Here is an 11220-nt window from a genome sequence, read left to right on the forward strand (position 1 = left end):
CAAATAAAGTCATTGGTATCTTTTTCTAACAAATAATAAATCTTGTTAGTATATACATAATTGACAAAGACTGAAATGAAATTGTTAAAAAAATGCAATACAAAGCCTAAATGGATGGGCTAGCCCAGCCTAGTCCGTTTGAAATCTCTAATACAAATGTCTACACGACAAAATATTTTTTAACCAATCATGTTGTCAAAGTTAATTAATTCTTTACCAATTTACAAGTACTTCTTGAGGAAATCATATCTTCAATAATTATTAAGCACAAAATATTTATTTTAGGGACCATTATCTCAAAATTTATATATTGAGAGCCTAGTCTTAACATTAGCAACATATACAATGGCCATGTTAAATCTTATCCCAACGATGACCTTTGTTTTGGCTATACTTTTTAGGTAATTTCCTTGCAAGACTAGTCATTTTGATTGTGTTTAACTTATTAATTTTATATTTAATGATGGAGAACTTGTCCATACAAACTAATGTAGGGAAAGCTAAAGTTGTTGGAATAATTATAGGTGTAGGAGGGGCTATGCTTTTTAGCTTCTTCAAAGGCATATAGATTAACATTTGGTCTACACATGTTAATCTTCTCCATAATCATGGCCAGCACAACAACCATGAGGCATCAATATCACCCAAAAAAAAAAAAAAAATTGCAAGTATTTTGTCAAGATTCAAGCTATCTTTGAGCAGCTGTGTATCCTATGCTTTGTGGTTGATAGTTCAAGTTACTTTTCTTTATTTCATTTGTTTTCTTATTAATGGTGTTTTTATTTCTCAATTTTTTTTGTTTGTTATGTATTCATTTCAATTTATCATTGCAAGAAAACTTGAATAAGAAATTCTCATACCCATTCTCACATATGGCTCTAATGTCTTTGATGGGTTCAATTCAATTTGTTTGTACCATATATGATTGGCCTATCATCCCATGACATGTGGAAAGAACATGACACCAAACGGGGACCAGAAGCCCATGTTGGCCAGCCTAGGCTCGTAATCGGCAGGTGCCCTTGACATCCACTGCCGATTCCGTACTAGCAAGCCTAGTCGAGCACATTTGCACTTGATGGTTGGTAGGTGCCCTCGGCACCCCATGCTGATATAGCCTATTGGAAGGTATCTTGCAGGAGTTTCTCAAGTTCCTCACTAGTGTATTCGTTAGGACACATGGCAATCTCCCAGGCTATCCCCACTAGTCCCACATCAAAAGTTTGCACCAAGTAAACACCCCCAGACCTCTATAAATAAGGTCCATTGTCCCCAGGGTAAAATGTAACTGCAACTTGACATTTATGCCCTCACTTTGTCAGTAATTAACCCTTCACTCCTTCAGCTAACTTTAGCATCGAAGGAATTTCGGTGGATACCACACCAATGCCTTAAGTCTGACCTACTCTTTTTCATTCTCTCCTTGCAGATAGCCTTTTACTTGTCGAAGGGAAACCCTTACCGAATGTAGATCACATCTTTGAGTTTGGGCCCACTATTGGTCATCCAGTTTTGAGCACAAATACAATTGGTAATGTTTTCCTTATAAGTGGAGAAGGATTGGAACTAGTGGAAATTAGGCTAGGATATTAGACTTCGCACAGTTTCTTATTCAGTAAATATTGAAGAGTAACTATTTGATAATTTTTTAATATTAATATCAGAAACTTTTCTTTGACAATGGATAGAGGTGTCAACCAAATCGAGCCGAGTAAAGCACAACACAGGTTGACCCAATTAAGTAAGGCCCAACACAGCATGACTCATATCTTTAGACGAGTTGGGACAAGGTAATTCGGCCGAATGGGCCAGGTCAACTAGAGACCCATTAGGAACCGTGCCAGCCTAAAACCCAACCTGCCATCCCAGTTTAAGCCCATTTATTAAATTATTTATGTTTGAGTCATAATATTATTTTATTTATACCTTAAATTTAAGTCTATTTTTGTTAATAATATATTTTAAAGTTCAATGCTTTTTTTATAAATAAATAATAATTTTCTTTTTAAAGTTTTAATCTTTTAAATCTGAATATTAGTTTAGTCATTTTCTATTTAAATGTTGTTGAGGCCCAAAAAATCTAAGGTTGGACCCAAATATATTCTCGGCCCATTACGACACCTTACTAAAAGGAAACACAATTTGGGCATGCTAGAGTTGGTCGTACGCGCTCGCATGAGTTAACTTCCACGTGCCAGGCCAAGCAAATATGTAACATGTCATGCCAAAAAAGGCATAACAAGCCTATAAAATTTACCGGCTCTATGAACCCATGTTTATTATCCCGTCAATCATCATTTTGGCCCGGTCATAGCCCTTTACAATACGGCAAAATTCAAGCACAAGCACGTCAAACAACATGCAATGCCAAGCGGAAAACCTTTATCTTGCACCTAGTCACGCTATAAGCTTAAGTGGGCTCAAGCTACACAAATGTCAAGGGCTTACTAAGTGGGTTGTCGTATGGATGATTACGAGCATTCATGAGGCCCATTAATGGGCCAAGAAGTGGAAGTTTTGAGTTGCTTGGGAGCCCCAAAGCTCGAGCCCATTTCTTGAACCCAAATATGTTGGTAAGCATGAAATAGAGAAAAATGGCTCATCACCTTAGTAAATTGGCCAATCACCTTAGTAAATTAGCCCATCACCTCAGGAAGTGGCCCAACAACTTAGTAAATTAGGCCATCGCCTTAGGAAGTGGCCCAAAAACTTTTAAAAAAATATCTCAAAAAGCCTCCAGCACATGGCCAAAGCCAAATCCAAGATAGACCATCTATAAAACCGAAGGATATTTGCATGTGCAGGCTACTAGGAGTAAAACACCTTTCAAACCAACACCTTTTCTTTCCCTTACCAACTATTGCCATAAAATAAGGGAGGAAAGAAGGAGAAAGTATTGCTAGAGATAAGAGATTGCCACAAGGACAGCTACAGGAAGACTCTAGAGCTCCAAAAAATCTTGCGTATGTGTGTTTGGATTAGGGGGATTTCACAAAATGGGGATGAATCGAAGGAAGAGAAGAGGAATAGAGGGGGAGACTTGGCAGATTTTAGGAAGAACCAGCTAGGGTTTCTTGGGAAGGAAGAACTTTCACGCCTATAAAAGAGAGCATTGCCTACCCAGCAAATCCCCACATCTAAAGAGAACAAGTATCCCCTCTCACTACTGGAACCGTTCAATTTCGAGCTCTATCCTCCCATCTCCTTCCTTTTTCTCATTTGGCAAACCCTCCAAGAGCACGAAGAAGCTTTCGTCAAGTTACTGCAAAATTTGCTCAAGTCTCCTATGCTTCCACCCCCCATCTTTTCCTCTCTTCCCTCAACAAGTCTTCCGAAAATTCCCTCTCTCATTACTTTGAACCTCTGTTTCTCATGTGATATCCAAGCTTTCTCTCTCTAATGCTAAATTTATGAATGCTCACCTCCCATGCCCAAACTTCTCAAACCAAGCCAAATTATTCATCTGTAAGTAGCTGTTGATTTTGCTGGTGAAAGAAACCAAAGTGCTTCCTAAGGCTTCACGAACCTTTCGAAGCACTTTTGGGGCCTGATTCTTGAACTCAGACACAGGAGCAACTCCACCCATTTGCTATTTACAGCAGCTCAGGCCTATCTATAGATGCGGGAACAAAAAAGCCCCTACAAATGTACTTCAAGTAAAGTCAATGAACTCTTTTTCCAACAAGTAAATCTTGTTACTACATAAATAATTGACAAAAGACTGAAATGAAATTGTAAAAAAAAATTACAAAAAAAATAAAAAATGCAATACATAAGTTGAGCTAGGAGTAGGCCCATATTGGCTAGTCTAGTGGCTCGACATGAACCCGGCCCGATCCTATATGGGCTAGGACTGGACTTAAAAAATTTCATAAATGGACGGGCCATCACGACATGATCCGTTTGACATTCCTAGTTACAAGCCTATGTAATTCCTATTTTTACATGTTTTCTCTTTCTTTTCTCCTCCTTTTTCAACTCGCCGGGTCCTTCAAGTTGGTATGTATTTTCATATACAAATTGACACGCCCTGACTCAGGATGCGACAAAAACCTCGAATTAGAAATAAATAAAGTTATATTACTCTCATCTAATTCAACCCTAACTGGTTTAGTCATTATCTTACCCACTAATTTATTTGAAACTTATAAAGTGTGATGAATGAGCAAATCACTGCTCAGTAAAGACATAAACCTTAGAGCATGAGTATCCACAATCATGCTCATTATTTTTTAGTTAAAATTTAGCTAAAAACACTAGAAAACTATTTTAGGAGCTCCTTATAAAATTTCAACTCAAACCATACTCCCCAGTTTTGGGAATCATAAATGATTCATTTCTTTTTTTAGTTTACTATAAATGCTCAATCTTCATATAAATAAAAAATAGTTAGCATTAAATAAATACTTAAAATAGCATTAAAGTAGCAGCATTTAATTATAGGGAGTCATTAGGAGTCCTTTCTCTCTCCTCAAATTTAGGAGCTCCTAGAGGCCTTCCTATTTTAGGAGTTGGATATGGAGCATGGTTGAAGGTGGATTTTCTAACTTCCTCCCTAAATTTTATCTAAGGATGTGATTTAGGAAATCCATAGTGGATACTCTTACCATAATAAATTGATAAAATTAAATGAAGTGACATACAATCATACAATATTAATAATAATGCATGAGTGTAATGTGAACTATCTTTGTCTATTCTCGTTAATTTATATAATTGAACAAATAAACCTTGCACGTCACATACCATGCTTATACCACTTGGTCTCGATGTCCATTTATATTAATTAAGACCCTTCTCAATATTCCCATTATTTCCCTTTTTTGTTAGTCATCTTACCTAACTCCTTGTCGTCAGTCTCGAATTACTCGATAAAAATCATGTGGACTTTGGGCTTTCATAAGACTTGGTACCTTAACAATTGTAACACCCCAACCCAATTTAACCGTTTTTATTCAATTTACTCAATTCTAAATTTACAATTTTTCCTTTAGGGGTAGGGTCACTTTAGTCACTTTTCGATCCGTAAGGATTTGGGGATTTGAGTGGCACCATTGCGTAGAGCTCGCTCTCATGAGTTCATAGACATGTAGCCTAAATTGGAGTTTTAACGAAGAAGTTGTGGTCAACAGAAGTGCAGTGGCACAATTGTAATTTTTTTGAAGTTGGATTTTAAAAATAGATCAGCTCTTTCTCTCTCTCTCTCTACCCAACCCAATACTTTTCGTAGCTCGAAACCACCGGGATAGTCAACGGTATTGACTAGAAGTTTTGGAAGAAACCTCTCTCATCGCCGACAATGTTTCTGGCCGTCTTAGGTCACACACCACTTAGATCACGTAGATCTCTACTCCCTCTTGCTTTCCTCTAGGTCGCGCAATAGCAATGGTGGCTATCACCATCGTTTCGAGGCCAAGAAGTTTCGGCCAAATTTGCATTGTTCTGGCAAGTTTTTGGCCATGGTCCAACCAAAATGCTCCCATAGTTATACTTGTTCTTTTGGTATAGCTATTGTAGGGTGTTTCAAGAATTTTTCATTGCTAGGATTTTCTCAAGACACCCCGCGCTGCTGGAGGCTGGTGGCAGCACGTATGCCACTATGTGTCGGTCTATTGTGTTCTAAACACTCCTCTTGTCGTCATGAGCATGATGATATGCTAGGATTTAGAATTGGTTACTGTTTGACAGTTGAACGGATATTGCACATATTATGCGATATCCTGGCTCGATAGGTTCGGATCATTCGATCGCTTTCAATTTCAAACATGTTTTTCTATGTACCTCTAGGATTGGATCTAAAATCATAGATCGTGGCCTTGCAGGCCCGGTTGACCATTTTGAGAAGTTTGACCACTCGATTGACTTTGAGTCTTCCGAGGTCGTTTCACCTTTCGAAAAGAATTAGTATGGCTTTAGAAACTCCATGTTAATCGTACACACTTGGAGTCCTGGGAAAGTTAGGAATTTGATTTGAAGTTATTGTTTGAAGTGCTTTATTTAATTAAGTCCTCGTGTTCTTCAAAATAGGTACTCAAGCTCCACGGGCTCAACATGCAAGACCCTCTCAGGGTCAAGCAACTTTGGATTATCTGTGAGTGGACTTTGTTTTTAAATGATCATTGTTTTTCAAAAATGGAATGTCATGCATTTATATGTTTGATTATTTTGACTATTGGATTATGAAATTATTATATTGTCATAACTTTGGTTTTGTATCGTTGTGAGAGTTTGGTATCTATATTATATATAAATATTTGGGTATGGAGTTATGGATGCTATTATTGTCTGGATGTCTATGTATATGGGATTGGGTACATTGGGATTATTTGGGAAATTAGATATGGTCATGGTATATGAGTTGGGATGTGGGATATGTTATATTGTAGTGTTGATAGCACCACCCTATGTACCTCATCGACACTTGGATACTTGGATATGTCAAAAACCCGGGTACCTTTAGCGGGGTGTTTCGTAGGCCCTTGGTGGGGCAGTCTATGCTCGTAGGACTTAGTTCAATCGCACAAGTATTGAAGATTGTACTGTGCATGTCTAGGAGCCCAGTCCGTCGGTTGGACAACTCGTTCCCTAACCACATGATTATTGACTTCCATGTGGTCTAGTCAAACAATCCCCCTATTGGATTGTTTCCCTGGTACAAGTTTGGTAGTAGTCATACCTATATGTATACTTTTATATATATATACAAATTTATTCTTATTTACTGGTGAGGATTCTTCCTCACTTGCTGTGCCTATAGGCATGTATTTTGGAAGAGAGTGGTCTAGAAATGCATAAAGGTCCAGTTTGAGTTTATATTATAAATGGTTTAGGATTATGGGATACCTTGATTTTAAAGCCGGTTATGTATATAAATGGTTTTTGTTGCATGTTTTGGCATCACTTTCCAAAACGGTGGGGGTTAGTATGTTTGTTTTTGTTTGGGCCAAAATCTGGCCCACTCAGCCCAACACTAAAGAGCCTATAAATAACAAAAGGCCACCAAGCCCACATCCAGACTTTGCAAACAGGAATCGAAGGCCCAAAAAACCAAAAGGACCCAGTCCGGAATCTATCAAGACATAACAAAACTTGGGCCTCGGAAAAAACAGAGAGAGAGAAATCAGCCCATAGCTCCAGACATTCAGATTGGGCCTTCCATGATAGAAAAAGAAGGAAAGCCCAAGACCAAATCAAAGGGCCTATGATTTTTTCAAAATGGCAAATCAACCACTAAAGCTGATCAAAAGAAAACAAAAATCTTTTTGGAAAGCCTATTTTTAGAAATCACGTGGCTACCTGACTTAGAAAAAGTCAACAATTCCAACTATCATAGAAGAAGTTATTGGGAATTAAATGAAAACAGGTAATTAAGCAAAAAGACTTCTCTAGAAACTCTGGGGCTAAAAGATCAGAATCCTTTTTATTCAATTTCGCGTCAGAGAAAGGTGATCCTTCTAAGAGATAACCAGGAAAACAGGGAGTTGTTCAAACTGGAAAATCAAACTAAATATCACGGTTTGAGCTCTCACAAAGGGGCATTTGGAATTAAAGAGGGGTTAGGTTCTCTTTCAAAAACAGAGAAGTGATTTATCTTAAAAAAAAACTAACTATTGAGAGTCTATCTGCTAGAATTGATAAAACCCCTTCTTCTTTGTATTTTTTAAAAAAAAAAGGAAGATCTTTTGAGAATTTTGCCGCCCATTATTAAAAGAAAGAAATCCTAATCCAAAGCATTTCTTATAAATATAAGAGAGGGTGAACAGAGCAAAAGACACACGAAAAAACTCAACTCAACAATCAATCAAACAATCAAAAACCAACCAAAGGCAAACTCAAAATGATCACTTGATCACTGAGAACCTTCAAAACAAACTGAAGCAACCAAAAGCTCATTTGAGCCTCAAAAGAAACCAGCTATAGATCACAAGTTCCAAGTTCAGACTTAGAGAAATAAGTCATTCAAAACCAGACTTCTCTCTTACAAATTTGGTTCAGCAAAAGTCAAAACAAGCAAAGTTTGAGTTTTCACAAATATGAAAACCTCAACAAATTTATGGATAGCCATGATTAAGCAAAACAGGTACCATAGTGCAGTTCCGACTCAGTAATCCTCAAGTCCGACCATTTACGCCTGCTGGACCAAAGAAGTTGCAGTTCTGCCAGTTCGAAAAGCCTTCCAGGGCTTGAAGTAGATTAAAGCTATGCCAAAATTGAACTTTGGTATCAATTTACAGCTAAAGCTAAGCAGTTGAAGTTGTTGACATTTCAATCCAGCATAGATACACCCAATCCAGCTCAGATAAGAAGCTTTTATCCAGGCAGAAATGGAATTTTAGCCATCTTTTTGTCTTTCTAAAGTTGATTTTTCCCTCTCTAAGTTCTGTAAAAGGCATTCTGCCTAAACAGTCTACTTTATTATCACTTATTTTGGCCAAAACTACTAATCTTGTATTGAGATCAATTGTGAAGTCCTCACAAGTCTAAGGCAAGAAAAGAATTTACTTGGGAGATAATCCTCACCCAAATTCACAATCGCTTGTTTAGAAATCAGTAACATGGGGAGCAAGTCATCCATTTCGAAGAAGTCTGCTAGGGTTTTCATTACTAGCCGTGACACGCTCACACACCAAAGAAAGTTGGCTTATTGACCAGTCAATGGTTTTCAAGACAATGAGGAACTTTGCCTTTCCATCACAGGAGCAAACATAAAAACGGGTGAATAGTTTTCAATTATGTTAAAACTTTGTTTTTTTCACTCACAATTTTCTATTTTGTGCCCCCCATGCAGTAGCTTGACGTCATCCGAACAACCAAACTGAGCCTTCCTCTTCTCATGCCTCGACTTAATTGTAGGACACTTGTTGTCCATTTTTTTGAAACTTCTAATTTGGTTGTTTAACCGGAGATATTTAAACTGCTTTGATATTGCCTGTGTAGGGTTGAATTTAAAGCCGGAGGCCTATTTTGTAATATGTGTGCTATTGCATTGTCTATGCTGGCAATTGGAGTATTATTTTATGTTGTTTTTCACAGGTGGAACAATTTGGTAAAGTTCATTTTTCATGGAAGATTCTGCCAAAATTTTAGTAGGAGTCTCGACCCATTTTTCCTTTGTTTTGGAGAAGAATATGTTTTTAGTAAGTGGGCCTAATGAAAAATCGCAAGATTCGTCACGAATTTTGAGGAATTTGAGGTGGTTCCTATCATAAATAGTTTGAATCAACTACACAAAATATCCTTTCCATTACCCTCATTTCCATAATTTCTTTTTCAACTCAAGAACTCCAAGCAAATCTCATAACATAATGAAATTCTTAATATAATTTTTATGTTTATGTTTCACATGCATATAAAAGTGTAATAAATCAATCGTCACCAATAAACATGTGAGCATGCCAACATTAACTAGTAACACATTAATACCCAAAACAAACCATAATATAACATCAGTAACACTAATCCAATTATAATATCAAGCGCGCACACACATCAATAACACTAATCAAATTATAATTTTATACTTGAGATTTCAAATTTGAAAGTTAAAACAAAAACATCAACTATTTCACACTTTGTATCATCGTGTGAAACCAAGAAATAGAAAGTGCAATCTTAATTATATTATGCATCCATACATTTTCCTGGCTTTGCAACCGACTCAAAGCCTTGTTCCGTTGGCCATTGCGAAGGGTGCCCTTGGCAAGGTCATGCATGCCCTGTGCCTATGGAGAAGATTGAGCGGCCAAACCCTCCTCCATTGACACGCATATATTTGTCCAAACGACTTCAGCTCAGCTGTGTCATGTGCTGGTGTGCAACAAAAAGCAAAGGAATACGAGCTTCTGGCCGTGGAAGACACCTTGGACATGACTAACCATTACAAGCCCTTTTGTCTTTATAATAAGGCGTGACTTTGGATGACCCACAGCTTCATACAAGTTCTGTACAACCAGGTTAGCTGAGAGACACGTGCAAGTTACAATACCTGGCCCAAGGGATATATGCTCATTCATTAGGCTCCGTGGTCCACTTTGATAGAGAAATGGCTCCTCCATGCTTGACGTTTTAATATATATATATTTTTTCTTCCCTATTGAAAAATCCACAGAACAATCGACATCCAAGTTGAAATTGAATGAATCCCATTCAATGTAACTCAAATGGTCCAAGTATTTTAAAATGCATTTGCTCTTGCATTCAATATTTCATTAACTATTGTAACCAAATTTATTGTCATTAAATCCAAACCGAGTTGTTCAGGCGCGAGTATTTTTATAAAAAGATCACGCATTTGTTCATATCTCTCATATTTTCAGTGCTATCTTTTATAAACTTTATATTTACCAACCAAAAAATAAAAACAAATCCAAACTGAATGTGTCAAAATGAAAATTACTATATTTACCAAACTTGTTAAGGTATGCAAACAACAACCTAATTCTCCTCAAACTGTAAAAAAAAGCCCAGAGGAAACTCCACTGGGCCCAAACAAACTCCACCTGAACTAAAACTCACCAATTGCCAACTAGTCTAATCACAACATAGAGATCCCATTCCCCACATGGTTAAATAGTCCAACAGAGCATCCAAAGACACATTATGAAAAGACCTCCCATCAACCTTTAACCCATTTCTCGACATGTTAATGTGATGAGTCTTTTGGCTGTACAACCAATGTACCGGTGTATTATACTTTTTAGCTCTCGAGTTGTGTATTATACTTTTTAATTCTCGGATTAAAAGATTAAAATTTGACCGTTGATAAAATAACGCACCGTACGTTGAATGTACTACATAATTACACTAATGTGAAATGACAAATAGTAATCTTTGTAGTCTTTTTGTAGTGCAATGTACTTTTTAACCATTGAGTTAAAGGATTAAAAAGATTATAATTTGGCCGTTGATAAAACAACGCACTTGTGCATTGAATGTGCCACATAATTACATAATGCCAAGTGACAAATCACTCAACAACCAATTAGGTATATAAATATATATATTTTTTTAAACTGATCTAGTGCTCTATAAAAACAGAAAAAAAGACATTAATCTGCTGTAATTCCGTAGTGTTGTGCAGCATGTCCCTTCTTATTCCAATTCCCATCACAAACAAATGGTGTCACACGTGCGAAGACCGACAACAGTCTCCTACACATGCTTGACCAGTACATTTTCCAACCTCATCAACCCCACCAGACACACAGTGAGCAGCAGACC

The sequence above is a fragment of the Prunus mume genome, linkage group LG8 (genome assembly GCF_029339155.1).
Source record: "Prunus mume cultivar Tortuosa linkage group LG8, ASM2933915v1, whole genome shotgun sequence".
Taxonomy (NCBI): domain Eukaryota; kingdom Viridiplantae; phylum Streptophyta; class Magnoliopsida; order Rosales; family Rosaceae; genus Prunus; species Prunus mume.